Consider the following 15,721-nt stretch of genomic DNA (forward strand, 5'->3'; position numbering starts at 1 on the left):
TGCTCCCCCCCAGCCTAAGGGGATGCGGAGGGACCCAGAAGGGTGTCAGCGCAGACGAGAGCTGACAGGCCCATCTGGAGCGGCGCCGGTTCATCCGATTACAGCACAGCCACCCGCAGCCTTCCCTCCCTGAGCAGCGATGCCCTGTCTCCCCCCTGCCCACCCTACTTCTGCCCCCCCAAGCTTAGTGACACTGGGGTTCCCCCGGCACCCTGGCACAAACCTGTACCTGGGGCATAAATGACCAGGCAGAGGGACCCCTCCAAACTGATGACAGCATCACAGGAGCACCCAAAGCAGCCCATGGCCACCTCCTTGCCCTGCCAAAGCCTCCTGGTGCCCTCTAGATGGCCGGGCCAATGGGGAGATGGATTTTCGGCAGATGCTGTTAAGGTTTTTACCACGGAAACCAGCTCCCCTGCTAGTAAAACCCCTCCAAAAGCAGCCTGCGCCATGCAAAGAAGGGGCAGCTGGGGACAGCTCGATGGCCCCAGCCCATGACCCTAGGAAATTCAGATCAGCCCCCCAGGCTCCCTGGTTTACCCATCTGTGGGCTGTGGGAATGAGTCCCCTTCCCCAGGAAAAGGGCTTTCCCTGCAGCTGTGTCCCCAGGTGGGAACATCCTACAACAGCCCAGGGGTGGCATAGAGCCCTCATGGGTGCTGCAGCATCAGTGTCCAGTGTAGGCACACGATCGGGACTGGTTGTACACCAGGGACACCAAAACCTCCTCTTTTCATTCATGCAAACCAGCATCAGCATCCACAGACCCCACAGGATAGAGGGAGGGAGAGAAAGGGAAGCTGAGCCCAGACCCCTGGCACAGCACACGCACAGCCGCCCGCCCTGCACTGCCGCAGGTTGTCGGCTTCTAAGAGGATTTTTTGTCTTAGACAACAAAAATAAAACCCCGCTTTCCGGGAGCGATAAAAACCCAACGGAAAAACTTTCTCCTGCTCCAAGTACAGTCTTAGGAACATTTTTGTCTTGTTGGCCTTCGTCGCAGCCAGTGCTCTCAGGACTGTGAGGTCTGGGTCCAATCCCCTTCCCCACCCACAGTTTTGCACCAGGGAACACAACCCGGACCGGGGAGAAAGGGGATGAGGGCAGCTGCAGGAGGGAGCCCCAGTCTCTCATGGGTACCCTGGGCCACTCGGTCCCACGTGCCACAGGCCCCCCTCTGCTCCCTGGGAGGCCCCACAGGGATTTGGCAGGGAGCTGGCCTAGGAGGAGACAGCTCTCCTCCCTCTTTGACCCCACGGCAGCATTCAGGGCAGCTTCCCCTGCTGATCACACCCAGCCCTGACCCAAGCGTGCCCGGAGTGGAGGAGCAGGTCTGCCCCCCCATCGGGCCAGCCCCACGAAGTGGTTTTGCTGCACACCCCTCCTTGCGAGGGTGAACAGCGGCATCTTGCACAGCCCGACACATGGATCCCTGTCCACCACCGCGCCTCTGAGCCAGGACACCAGGAGAGGGGCTGCAAGAAAAGCTGGGATTGCCCCCCTTGCACCTGCAGCCAGGGACAGGATGGGCACCGGGGATGAACCTCCCACCCCACAGCAGCCCCCCTGCACCTCTCAGCAGCAGATAAAACCTGATGGACCAGCAGCCTCGCTCGCTCAGGATGTAAATTCCTTTACACCATTTACTTCCTTCCTTGGAGGCAGCGCAGCCACTTTGAAGCAAAGCGAAATGCAAATGGTGCCAGGTGGAAACGCGTGTGTACACACACAAACTCCAGTGAAGAAAAGGACAGGGCTCAGGCAGCACTGCACCCCAGGAGTGCCTCGAAATCAGCCGGGGATCCCGGCGAAGGAGCTGGCAATGGTGCATGGCTGCTGTCCCCAAGGAAGCAGAAGAGGGACAGCCTTCGCATGCCGAAGCTGTGGGTCGGTGGCGTGGGAGCAGGGGAGATGGGAGAGGCTCTGCAGCAGGGGATGAGGACACACAGACCCCTTCCCTGCCTCTGAGCACCTGTGTTTCTCAGGGGTTTCTCAGGGCTGGGGATCCCTGGGGAAGGATGAGCAGAGCTGGTCCCCAGGCTGGTCCCAGGCCAGGTGAGGACTGCATGGCTCCAGCAACTGGAGGGGAATAAATAAATGCAAGAGCTGGGAGGTGTTACACGGCAGAGACGCCAGAGCAGTAACAAGGCTGGGACTCCAACCAGCCCTTTGAAGAGCAGGTGCTTTGATACATGGTGGAACCCAGCATCAGACCCCGGAGCTATGGGGAGGCTTCGCGTCTGGGCAAGGCAGGAGTGGACGCTCAGGCTCAGCTCGGGCTCCAGCTGCTGGCTTCTGCTGGTCACCTCCTTGGGGACAGCCCCGTCCCCAGGCACTGACCCTGCCTTTACCATTTCCCATGCTGCTGTCCACGGGACAGAACACACAGCTACCCTGCCACTGGATCTGGTGCCTGGGTGTGCCAGGCAGCACGGCAGGGCGCACCAGTAGAGAACACTATTACGGGCACCACCACAAGCAGCATCTCTCCTCGGTGCTACCGGCCACCCCCAGCCTGGCAAGTGGAGCAGCCCCCTGCCGCTCACCACGTGCCGGCACAGGGAAGGCAGCACCTGCACCATATGAGCAGCTACAGCTCTCCACGCTGCCAGTACCAGCAAAGGAACCGCAGCCAAGAAACAATTGTGTTGCTGTTTCCCTCTGGTGTAACAGATCCATATTTACACACACACGTGTGCTTGCAGCATCCCTCTCCGTACTACACAAAGCCTGTAGTATGTTCTCCTCCTCTCCCTTCTGGGCACCCAGGGTGTGAGTCACACTGTGCCCTCCGCATCCACAAACCCAGCAGCCTCCAGATGAGATGCAGGGACCTTTGGATGGATGCTCTTAGGTTGCACAACCAGCCACTGCAGCAAAACAGTGGAAAGGAGGGAAAGAAAGAACGGGGACCTCTTACAAGCCCGAAGGAAGACATTCCAAGCAGGACATTACCAAGAGACCCAGGCACTGTGGCAGGAGGATGCACAGCGCTGGATGCTCTGTGGGTGATGAACTGCCAGAAGCAGCGGGTGATGCTTTAAGTCAACAGGGTTTATCTGCAAGACTCCCTCATTTCCATACGGTTTTGCAGGGCTAAGGCAGAAATACAGGGTTATTGAGATAGAAAAATTGGCAATTTTTTTCCAAGTACCTTCCCCATCATTTCTAACACATGTGCATCATAGAAGCTCGATCTAAAACACAACAGAACTTGGCTCAGCAACTGTACACAAGATGTTTCCCGAGTAGGTAAACCTGTGGTCAAGCTCTCGAGGAGCAGCACTGCCATGGCCTCAGTGGGACACAGCCAATGCCCACGCTGTTCTCCAGCACTATTACACAACGTGGGTTGACAAAATCTGGAACACAACCTTTAAAGAAAGGCGATGGGGCAGGGGGAGGAGGAAACCAAACAAAAGGGACATTTTACTTTCTGCCAAGAACCAGGAGGGGAAGAAAAAAAACCCCCTACAACCATTTGTCTATCTTGCATGGCGGGCTGGTTGCCTTGGCACCAGAGCCCGCCTGTCCCAGGGGGGAGATTGCAGCTCTGCCATCCCACCCCTGCAACGCTGCATGGGAAGGGCTTCGGCTCCAGCTGGCTCTGCCCTGGCTCCCAGTGCTGCTGCCGAGCAGCAGCGAGCCCGGAGAATAGACATCCATGCTTCCTCCACGAATGCTTCTTGACAAATGTTAATTCTCCGAGCTAAAATATTCATGAGGGTGGCTGCCAACAAGTGCGCTGCCCATTCGCAGCACTTTTGAGTACCATGCAGAGGCAGCTGCCGTGTTTGCTAAAAGCTTCGCCCATCCCCAGTGCCTGGGCACAGCCGACAGCGGTGCTCGAGGTGGGATGCAAGCAGGATCTTGGTTTTGCTGCAGCGTGGGAGGGAGCAAGGCTCCGCTGCCCCATCACCACCAGCACATCAGAGCAACATGGAGACAACCATACCTTGGGCGAGGGCAGCAATGCAGCTTGGGCAGGCAGCTCCTGGCACCGGCACGGCACAGGAGGCTCACACCAGAGCCGCGTCCACCGCTCCCACCCAGAGGGCATCAACAAGAAAGCACCAACCCCTTGAAAAGTCACGAGGAGCTCACTTCAGCCGTAGGAGGCTATGCATGGCCTCCCTAAACCACAGCTGGGGATGCACCGTGCACACACCGGGGCTGGCCCTGCCAGCAGGCTTGGCCGGGGGGTGCTGCTGGGGTGCTCAGCCTGCTGGTGCCAGCGGGGTGGCCACGGTGTGACCCGAGCTGCCCGGGCGAGCGTGGCTGGCACAGCAGCAGGCCTTTAATGAGCATTTTAGACTTCCTGCCACTAGGCACAAAGCTATCGATACGGTCACAACGCGCCCGGAGCTCTGCGGCAGGCAGATTTTATTACACTTATAGATCACCTAACAGGCTGAGCACCCTGGATTTATTAAATTAGACAAAGGCTCTTGAAAACAACCTCTGTGAGCTCTGCAAAAGGATGGACTAGAGCAGTCACCCACCGAAGGGGAGCAGAAGGTTGTGCTCCTCCATCCCACACCTCCCTACAAGCAGGAGCGCTCCCCCATCCCTGCCATCCCTGTGGCAGCTCTCTGCTCTCCCTGTGCCACACAAGCAGGAGGCAGGTATCTTTTCTTGGCCACCTGAGCACACCTTCCCCACCTGCAGCCTTCCCAAATCAGCAGCTACTGCTCAGTGAAGCCACTGAGAAACCTCCAGCTCACTCAGGCTGTGCACCAGGCAACAGAAAAGCAAGACATGTCCCCCTGCACCTCTGCAGGCACGCTTCATGCCTCTGTGCAAGAAACAGGGGGAAGATGCCCCCAAATCTCGCTGCTACCTGGACTCACTAGCCAGCTAGAAGCCATCACCCCCTTTCACCCACAGAGGCAGAAGCGGTGCTCTGCAGACGTGGCCTTGGCACGTGCCTGTGTGGCTCTGCACCAGCAGCAAACGTGGCTTGTGGTGCCGCCAGCAGCCACCCAGTGCCAGCACGAGGAGAGGACAGGACACCTGCCCCGGTGTGCGGCCAGTGACACAGAAACACCCTCCTGGTTGGATAAATGCCGTAACACTTTCCCCAGCCCCATCACGCATTTCCCCACTGTTGGCCCCTGCTTGTTCATCACGGGCACCAACAGCTGGCTCCTGAAATTCATTTTGCTGGAGGAGCTCCCCACAGCCACAGGTCACCTACTCCAAGGAACGGGCTCAGAGAGGTGGGCTTGGAGGATGGGTTAGCAAACCCTATGCATGCCCGTCCCTCCATGCCGAGCCCCTGTAGAGCCCTCCCGAGCCTCTACCAGGAGATGAAACATCATCAGCTCCATTTTTGCCAGGGGGAAGGAATTTTCTTCCCTGGGAGCAGTTTGGGGAGGGGGTGAAGCATAGGGGCTGGCCAGGAGAGTTCAGCCAGGGGCCACTTTAAGCAGAGTTGGTGTTTACATCCACAGACAGCGAGTCTAAACACTGAGGGAGGCCACGAGCTGCCTGCAAGCTGGCTGCGAGCACCCTCAGGCTCCTCTCCCACCCAACGCCACCTCGGCGAGGCATGGGCAGCACCCACCCCAGGGGTGCCCAGGCAGCAAGTTTGGGGCAACGCATCCTCATCCACAGCCCCGTCCCCCATGGGCGCCCATCCGGGGAGCGCGTGCTGGAGCGGAGCAAGCCTGGCTGGGGCTGTGCCGGAGGCTGGAGCTGGCTCCTCTTGGCCTTATATGGCGATTTTCGATTTTCACACCGTTCCTGCAGCTCCCAGCTGCTCCCACCCCAAAGCGGGTCGGGAGCTGGCAGCCAGCGCCTAGCCTGCCTCCTTCCTGTTAACCTCTTTCCTGCTGAACCGCCTTCAAGGGGTCTGTGCGGAACGGGGACAGCCGGATCCTGTCTTGACACAACCGCCCGCAGCAGGCAGGGAGGGTCAGCAAACCCAGCGGTGGTCACCAAGTGGGTGCGACCTCCCTCGGCGCAGGGGTCCGACCCTCTGGGTCCTTGGCAGCATCCCCAAATCCAGGGAGCCCTTCAGGGGAGCTTGCACCCATCCACATGCACACTCCACATCCAACACTGCTGGACAGAAAGAGGGACAGAAGACGCAGAGAACATTAGCACCATGATGGGAACAAGAACAAGGTCCCACCGGGAATGGGATCTAGAGGTCGCTCTGCGCGGCCATCCTGGCTCTTTGGGGACCAAAACAAAAGCCCAGTATTACACAAAGAACCTGGCACAGACACTCATATGCCGGCTCTCTGAGGACCAAAGCAAAAGCCCAGCATTGCACGGGCACTTGGCAGCCCCACCACGCTGAAGGCATCATCTCACAGCCCTGCAAACCCAAGAGTTACTCTCCCCTCTTGTTCTCTGGGATTTAATTGCATTTCAAATGCAAAATGTCCTCCTCCCTTCCTAAGAGGGCGGTGGGAGGAATACATGATAACAGATCCGACCCCATCTGCTTGCAGCTGCCAGCATGGCATCTTCCCCGCTCCCCAACGCGCAGGCACAATAGCTCCCCAGCCAAAGGGGAAGCAAGTATCTGCAGCGTTCAAGCAAGTTGTCATGGTAATCAGCCCAATGGCACAAGCCCAGTGAGACCATGCACTGGGACGGTACATGCAGAGAGGGACCGGAGCTTGGTGCAGGGACCACAGCAGGTGAGTTGCCTGGAGAGGGAAACACAGTCATTTGGGGGTGGGAAGGAAAGGCGGGCTACATTTGCATCTTGATATTTGAATTTCAAATTGCACTGCTCCAAATTGGCCTCGTCAACTTTCTTCTCCACCCCCTCGGTGTAGGAGACAAGTCCCAGGTGGTCCCTGCACCACACACATGTACAGGCACTCACCAGCACCTTCGTGCATGCCGGCTCGCATGTCCCTCCCCAGGAGCAAAGGGCTTCACCAAAACATCAGAAACCACGTCCCCACAGCAGGACTCCTAAGGTCACCCACACAGAGACGGTCATAGCCACGGTGATGACAATTTTGGAGACAGCTCAGGAGGTGGAGAGCTCAGATCCGCCCATGTTGACCAGCCACTCAAGCCTTGTTCAACCACATCTGGACCTGAATTTCTGCTTCATGGGGGTAAGGGAAACAGCCTGAACATCTGCCTGGGCATCGGCTGTGCTGGAGAGCAGGGGCTGAACCGGGGCAGGTTCTGCCCAACAGCCCAGGCTGGCTCTGCTAACCAGTCACACCAGGGCTGAGGCTGCTGCGCTGACTCTCCAGAGATCTTTCACTTTCAAGCCTATAGCTGGGTAGGAAAACCGGTGAGACAGGCAATGCCCTTGCTCAGGATCTTTACAGCAGCTACAAAAAAGTGTGAAAGACATTTAAGTGAAAAAGGCTTTGCACCTTGGAAAAAACCTTACGAAATGAACCCAGGGCAAAGCTCCCTCTCTGCTCAATTTTGGAGCCAGTCTTCTTGCAAAGAGGGAAAAGAACCGCAGTTGACGTGGGCTCCATTATTTACAGCACCAAGCGCTGCTGGAATGACTCCCAAGGTCTTCTGTTCAGCACTGCTCCGACCTAAGGGCAACTCCCACCGCGGCCAAGGGCCACCCGAGGTGCCACCACCCTGGCAGCATGGAGGTGTGCTGCGGAGTGCACTGAAACCGGGCACTGGCTAAGATGTACAAGGCCACCCCACAGCATGTGGCACCCAGAAATCAGACTTGTGTGGAAGGACTCAGGAAGATCCAGACTAGAAATATGGGAGGAGAGAAGGAGCTGCAGAGCGAGCTGCTGCTTCTGTCTTCTCGGAATCATCGAGGATGGGCACGGCCAAGGTAAGAGCTATACAAGGAAAATGGCAAATTAAATCAATCAAAGCCCCATACCTCCCTAAATGAATCCATCTCCCCTTCAACTTAGGGGGAAGGAGGGACGGGTTTCCTGGTCTCCAGCCATCCCACAACCCCTCCTGTAAACGCACTCAAGCAGAGGAATCAGAGCAAACACACAGCAACAGACCGAGCCATCACCACCGTCACAGCCAAGCGAAGCCACATCTGACAGCCATCATCTTGAGCTCTGGCTAATTTAAGGCCCTGCATTACATCAGCTCCGGGAGCACAGTGAACTGCACACAGAGCAAGGTGAAAAATGGCAAGTACTTCCCACAATGAAAGAGCGTATAACATGGCAAAACATTTCCTGGTGTCTCAGTAAAAGAAAAAACTTTCTATTCTGTATGAACCAGAAATTTTCATTTCTTCACTAAAACACAAACATAAATGAAAGAAAGCACCACCTTGCAATGAACAAAACCAGCAGAAGCATCTCAGCAAAGCTCTGCTGAACATTCTTGCAAGACATAGGGTTAGACCCACTCAAGCCAACTCTGTTCCACCAGTGGAGCCGGTGCTGTACTGCAGGGCCACAGCTGCGGGTTCTCCCTGGTTTGGCTTATTTTGGGCTTAGCTGAACTGAAAATTTGCTTGGTAGGTTTTGCTTTACAGTGGGTAAAGGCAGTTTATTTGCGGTCAACACTCTTCCCACCCCACTGGGCGCACACAGGTCACCCGATGCCTGTCTGCTCGCCCTTCTGTGGGGAAAGAGCGGGCTCCAGTCTGGCCGCAGCAAAGCAGATGCCAGTTACATCCCACGCTGTGTTATCTCCCGTGGGAGCCATGCACTACAGCGCTGCTGCCGTGGTGGGGTTTCCCCCAAACCCCCACCTTCACCCCCAAGGAACTGTCAATACAGCATCTTGCACCAGCACTTGACAACTGCAAACGAGGTGAGGACAACCCTGGGGATCAGCAGCACCAGATCTGCCAGAAGTTCGGGCAGCTCCCACGGGCGCAGATGCTTCAGTGGAAGTTCTTGAATCTGGCCAAATTAGTCTGGAAATCTCATTATTCCCCAGTGCTGCTCTTATGAGCTTTGCAGAGCTTCCTGCTGGGCTGGGAATACCACACGGCTGGGGTCCCAGGGCGCTCGGGGGTCTGCAGCTGGAGGTGCAAAGGCCAAGCCAAGCAGAAGGGGTTGGGATGGGATGGGATGGCCAACCAAGCAGCAGCCACAACCTGCACCCCACACCTCACCCCATAGACAACCCCACACCTGCCCTGCTCCCAGCAGCTTCCAGACAAGCTTGGACTCTGCAGACCTTCCCAAAAGCCAAGGGGGTAGCTGGAGAGCATTTTCTGACCTTTGACTGCTGGCCATCCCACTGAATGGCACAAAATAGGAGGCTTTTTAGCCAAGAAAGGCAGTTTTCCAAGGAGAAAAGCTCCCAACAGGCACACACAGCTGTTGCAGAGCAAGGAGACCTCCTGGCAACACAGCTCAAGCTGGGCTTTGCTGCCACACGCAGGGTGCGGTGGAAGCACCGATGCGGCCAGCAGGCCGGGCAGGCACTGCTGGGTTCAAAGGCAAGCAGCACCCAGGGGGAAAAGTGTTCTGAGCACCTGCCATGGCCAGGGACAAAGGCTGGGAGTAAGACACCAAGCTGCCAGAACCATCCCTGTGTCTCAGGGGAGCAGCATGTTCTCCTGAAACCTGCTGCTCACATCTGGCTCCTGCACTTGCAGAGGAGTTCAGGGCGAGGAGCAAGTTCACAGCCATGAGCAGCTCCCGGGAACACTCCCTGCAACCTCTCCTCTTGGTTTGGCTCCAGCAGAGAGGAGCAATCTGGGGCTGGTGCACCCAAGTGGGATGAATCCAAGGAGGTTTCTCCATCCCCCATTCCTGGGATGACAGACTTCACCCCCCAGCATCAGCCTGTGTATGGCATTAACCACCCGTGCAAGCCAAACATCCCCTTCCTCCACACATCTGCTCCGTCCATAATCCCCGCTGTCCCTCCCCTAATGGGAAAGCAGCCAGAAAAGTGAACCAAAACCCTAATTATATCCCAGTAGCTCCCCAGTGCCCCAGTGATCTGCTGTGACTTTATCGATGCGGTTACAACAGGGCTGACGAAACAAGGAGGAAAGGGCCAAGGTTGGGTGGGCTCCAAAAACACCCCCCTTCTCCCCCGGCCGCAGCATCACAACGGGTGGAAATCCTGTGCGAGCGCAGGGTGCTGCCAGGACACTCCTAAACCCAACCTGGGTGTCCGTCCCCGCCACCTCCACCCCCCAGGGACCCCGTCGCCCACAGCAAAGGAAACACTGCAAGAAGCACTGCACTGGGAGGAGCGTGGTGACAGTCACAGTGGGAGAGCAGCCCACGGCCTCACTGCAGGTCCCCAGGGCAATTATTTGGCCATAAAATCACGGAGAGTCACAGCTACGGCACCTAGAACCACGGCGCACAGGGCATGCAAGAGCGAGGACCCCCAGGGCCACGTCCCCACAGCCCCACGGCTAGGGATGCAACAGCAGCGGAGACGGGGCACAGCCCTGGGGTGCATGCAAAGGAAAACACGGGGGAAAAACCCTCCCTGGTAGGTGGGAGCCTTCCCAGCTCTCCCCAGCCCCCCGAGCAGCACCTCTGCCCCAGGGCCCTGCTCTCCCTTAAAAGCAAAAGAGGTTGCAGAGGAGCCCACGCTGCCTGCGGCGGGTAGCAGGGTGCAAGCCGTGTTAATGCACACACTCAGAGAAATCAGCTCCTGGATCCTGCGGGAAGGAGGTGAAGGGTAACGTGAAGTTGCCGTGCACGTGATTTACCTATGGTAATTTTAACTTTCAGCAAGACTGGCTGGCTGTTTGATCTTGTTGCCTGCTTGCAGTCAGACTTCAGTGACTGCAGGGAAGAGCCTCTTCCGCAGCTTTGAAGGAACAGGGCAAAACAAAAAGATCTTACAAAATATATATAACCAAAAGCACAATCACATGCTGTTACCAGCAGTATTTTGCTGGCTTTTTTTTTTTTTCCACCTTACGTGTCTTGCAGCCCATGATAGCTCAATAACCAAGACCAGTAATAAAACCTGCCTGGGAATTCTCATTTTTCACCAGAAATGCCTCAAAACAACGCAGACAAAAGGTGGAAGACTTCAGCAAAACCCCCTGCATTCGGTAACCCTGAGAAAAGCAGTTTACAAAACCTCACTGAAGACCTTGGCTTGTCTCCGCACAAGTTTTAACCTGACGATATCCCTTTTACAGACTCCAAACCTGATGAATAATGCATGCCCAGGATAAAGCAGAAATATAATATTCACTAATGCTTACCGTAACAGAGAAACAAGGACTGCAAATAAGTAATTTATTAGCCCCAAACAGTGTTGCTGCTTGAACAGAACGCACACCTTGGCTTTCGGCCCCAAAAACACCAGGGGAAAGTTTGCTCTCGAGCCGTGGCAAGAGCATGCCGAGGGCTGGCTGAGACCCCCCGCTCTCATCACACCGCCAGCACAAAAATGCCTTGTCTCGTATTCTGAAAGATGCCAGCGGAGTGGAATACACACACACACACACCCCCCCATGAGCAAGGCTGGGAGCTGCCACCCTCCTTCCTCTTCCTCGGGGGCTGCAGCCGCCCCTTCTCCGCTGGGAGGAGAGCGGCGGTGGGAAGCCCACAACCCTGCGCTCGCCCACAGGCTCCAGCCGCTTTCTCAGGCATTCCAAAATTTGGCCGGAGACACTTTTTGCAACACACCCCCCTCCATGGCTGGACGCCTGCCTAATTGCGTATTTATTTATTTCTGCATTTTCCCAGCGCCCTGTACACACTGGGGTGGGGTGGGGGAAGCCAAGCCTGCCTCCCGAAGTGGACCCAAAAAAACCAGGGGGGGTGTGCAGCTCCCCCCATTCCCCAGAGGCCAGGAGGAAGCCGGGAAGCGCAGGGCTGGCTGGGAAAGGGGTGGGAGCCGGGAGCAGGAAGGGGGGATGCCGGCAGCATCGCCCACCCCCCTTTGCTTTGTGCGCGTGCTTGGGGAAATTAAAAATAGCTGCATCCAAAGAGTGGCTGCAAGCACCACAAAGAGCGTGTTGAGCGGAGGCAGCTGCAAGCTATTTGCTGCCCCTAGTAATCAGCATCTCAGCTTGCAGAGACCCTGCACACCCCCCCATCCCCTTCCTCCCCTGCCAGAAGCTGCCACTGCCTTTCTCCAACCCACATATGTCATGTCAACAATCAATGAATACAGGATCTCTGCTGGGAAAAACGGGGGAACATACTTTGATTTTTTGGAGCAGCTCCGTTGCCTTGTTTGATTCATGTCCTTGTCCTCCTCTCTGAGCTGTCACTGAGGGTTTTGCAAGACCAAATCCCACCCAGCGCAGCCAGGATACCCACGCCACCCAGCAGAGAAGGGACCCTTGGCAAGGAACAGGGATGTGCCAGCCACCGGGATGGCACTTCTAGGGATTCCTTTATGCAATGGGAAAAGGGAGAACTATTGCCCAGCGTCACCCTACCCGTAGCCCACAGCCCACCGGTGGTCCTCACCAACCTCAGCCAGTGGCCTGTGACAGGGCTGGAAAGAATTAAAACCGACCCTGTCCCCACCACCATGTGGTGCAGCTGGCAGGTATGGGGCCATGCGGCAGACAGCTCATTTCACACCACCTCCCCAGCACCAAGCAACAGTGGGGCAAGAAAACTGAGTTTGCTGGTTCTTTGGGTGGGCTGGTCATGCATGTCTGCAGACAGGCACGGCCACCCATGGACCGGGGATGCTCAAGAGCCCAGTGCTGCCCTGGCTTGTGGAGAGCTGGGATCAGGCACTGAAGGCACCCACCACTGCACCTCTTCCTCAGCTGCCTTGAGGGACTCCAGCAGAGCTCTCACCAGCTTCACTTCAACCGTTCCACCAAAAAGGGGAAGGAGAAAAGGGGGGGGAAAAAAAAAAAAAAAAAAAAAAAAAAGAGAAAAAAGGGAATAAGCAACTGGAGCAACTGCCTGCAGTAAACAGCAGTGCCACCATCTGTCACCCACCGCTGCGGTATTCAGGGCTGTTGCTGGAGTGCTCTGTTTTGTTATGGCATTTGCAGCATGGTGGGATGCAGACGAAAGGCAGGTCTGCGGCCAGCACGCGAGGCAGAGGATGGAACACCAGCCAGGGCCCAAAGGGCTCATGTGAGGGTAATCGTGCGCTCAGCAATTAGCTATGTCATTTTGCTACCAGCTCTGACATCTTCACTGCTAAATACCATTAGAGGCGGGTTGATTCCTGGATCAACATTTCACACCATGATTTTTTCATTCACTGTGAGCGTGCAGCCAGGCTGGAGGCCACGGGTACAGAGCCCAAGTTTCCAGAAGTCATGAAGACTCCAGCTGCTGCAAGCGCCCGTGTCACTCTGCCTCCCATAAACTAGATAAATGCAATTTCAAATCCAGCCCATTTTCCTCCCTGCTCTTGCAAACGTCTTCTACACAAATGTCTTTGCTAGGTCTCAAGAAATGGAGGAGCAGGGAAAAAGCAAAAAGGACAGAGCCACTTGAACCTGTCCTCACTGCTCAGCATAAGAGCAATTCCAGCTTTGCAGCTCACCCTGCAGAAGACAATAGGGGCTGTGTTGTTTCCAGGAAGGAAGCACCTGGGCCAGGTCATCAAAGCTGCTTGTTCATTAGGAGGTCGCTGGCTGTACTGAGCTCTCCCAACTCAGCTTTCATTCTCTTGCCTTCTGTTAACTCCCAAACCTCCCACCACAGACTGCTTCACGCCAGGGCCTCTCCTGAGTGGGTCCTGCAGGCACCTAACGCCCTGCTCAGGGGGCTTGGATGTGGACATCACCATCCTCCATCCATGCTCAAGAAGATGTGAACAGAAAGAGCCAGCTCAATCACAGTAAAGCCAGGCACTTTTGGGGCCCCAGAGCCAGGTGCCAGGACTGCTGGTGGAGCCATCCCTGGAGGAGCCTTCCCCTGTTCTCCCAGCCCCCACAAACTGCCCCTCTACAGCTAGAGCAGTATTACTTCCCCAAACACCACATTAAACCAAACTAAAAGTAGTAAAACAGAAGAGGGTAGGGTAGGGTAGGAAACCATTCATGGAGGTGCCCACAGGTGTCTTGACAGCAGGACCCACCTCCAGCAGCAACTAGGGCCAGATACTTTGAGCGGACAGAAAAGGGAAGACACTAATCGCCCTGACGCCACCGTTATGGGATCCCCACACCCAATCCCCACAAACAAAATGACACCGGATCAGCATCAAGCATGACATTACTGCTAGAAAGACCACGAATAAAGATCTGTCTATTCTCCCAACCCTTTCAAGGCTGCTCAGTCCCAGCTTCAGTGATGTCCCGGGGAACAAGTTCCCAGGGCTCCCTGGAGGTTCATGGATTTTTTTCCCCCAAAAGGAGTATCGAAAATTAAACTCAACTCCATCAAAGATCTCCAAGCCCTGTCAGGAACCACCAGCACCTGTGCAGTCTCTACATCTCCTGTAGAGCAATCAGAAGGTTGTGCTTCGTCTCTTCTCCCTTGCACTCTGACTTCAGTGTCCCTTTCCTGCCCAGCTCCCCTGAAGGGGAAAGAACTGTTGCTCCCCAATTATTCCCAATGTCTCCTTATTTCTACTGCATCATCTTTGAGATATGCACTAAACATCCCAAGTGAAACCTCCCCACAGATCATCTTCTACCCTGCTCCCCAACGTAGTTCTTTCCCCAGCTCTGCTGCCCACCGCTGCCCATCACTCCCATCCCAGCCAGCTCATGTCCTGTGTGATTTCCCATCCACACTACTACCATGAAGCCAGGAGCTCCTGGATGGACCCATTTCCACCACCACCGCATAAACTGGTGGGACTGGCAGGGCACTATCACCATCAATCACCACGGAGACACATCACCTCTGGACTGCTGCAGGATGTGGCCATGCAAGGGGTCACCTTCCCTCTCCATTGGGCTTGAACTGAAAACCAGAGGAGCCAGGCAGAAAGTCCTCCAGCTACAAGACCAAGCCAGACCCACGCCCTGGAAAAAATCTGGAACAGGGGACCCTGCCACCATCCTGCCTCCCACACCCGCTCCCCTCCAGCCTTTCTGTTTCAGCCTGTTTTAAATTTGAAACATCCTTTCATTCAAACCAAAAGCTTTTTATGCTAAACAGAAACTGAAAGTCTTGAAGATCTGGCAAACAGAGGCACTGGCAAAATTGTGTCCGTGCGGTGAAATGCTGAGGACACGAGGAACTGGGATTTGTAAAGCCTGGTGCTCCCACGGAGGAGGGGGCAGGGAGAGCTTGGAAACACTTAAATGGTGAAACGTGTGGAAAAAGTAAGGATGTAGAGGCCAGGATGTTTAAGGTTCGTTTTTAATCCCTGCCAATGAATTTCTATTCCGTGCCAAGACTGAAGTAAACTGCTTTGATCTGAAAAGGAGGAGAAAAACACATGCACATATTCTTGGCTTCTTAACAATATAGATGACAAAGGAGGGAACTATGATGAAAATTAACATGGTGCAGCAATGCTGACAGTGACGTTTTAAAATGCCCCTTTCTTCCAAATAAAGAACATTTTGGAGGGGGGTCAATTAGGAAACAATAATTACATGCATCCATGCATCACAGCATCATCGGGCATGCATCCCTCCCTCCCTCTGATCCCCCATCAGCAGCCACCGACATTTACACCAGTCTCCTTTTTTACCCATTTATCAATTCCTTAGGTTTCCATGGCCAGGAGCGGGGCCTGGGGCCACACGGGGCTCCAGATGTGACCCGGCAGCCCCCTGCGCAGTGCCAGACCTCCCACCTCCGAGATGGCCTCTCTTCTCCTATTTATACACCCAGCCCAGGGGTCCCGGTGCTCCCCTAACCATTGCCAGATGCTGGGCTGGCCTTGCTCTTCATCCTGACCCAGTCCC

At 55.6% G+C, this 15,721-nt stretch overlaps 1 protein-coding gene across 7 annotated transcripts in view; it reads right to left on the reverse strand.

Moving 5' to 3' along the window:
* Nucleotides 1-15,721, reverse strand: part of LOC119147147 (myosin phosphatase Rho interacting protein) — an 82,038-nt gene that overhangs the window by 46,308 nt on the left and 20,009 nt on the right. The window lies entirely within an intron of this gene.

Source organism: Falco rusticolus, chromosome 4 (assembly GCF_015220075.1).
Source record: "Falco rusticolus isolate bFalRus1 chromosome 4, bFalRus1.pri, whole genome shotgun sequence".
NCBI lineage: Eukaryota > Metazoa > Chordata > Aves > Falconiformes > Falconidae > Falco > Falco rusticolus.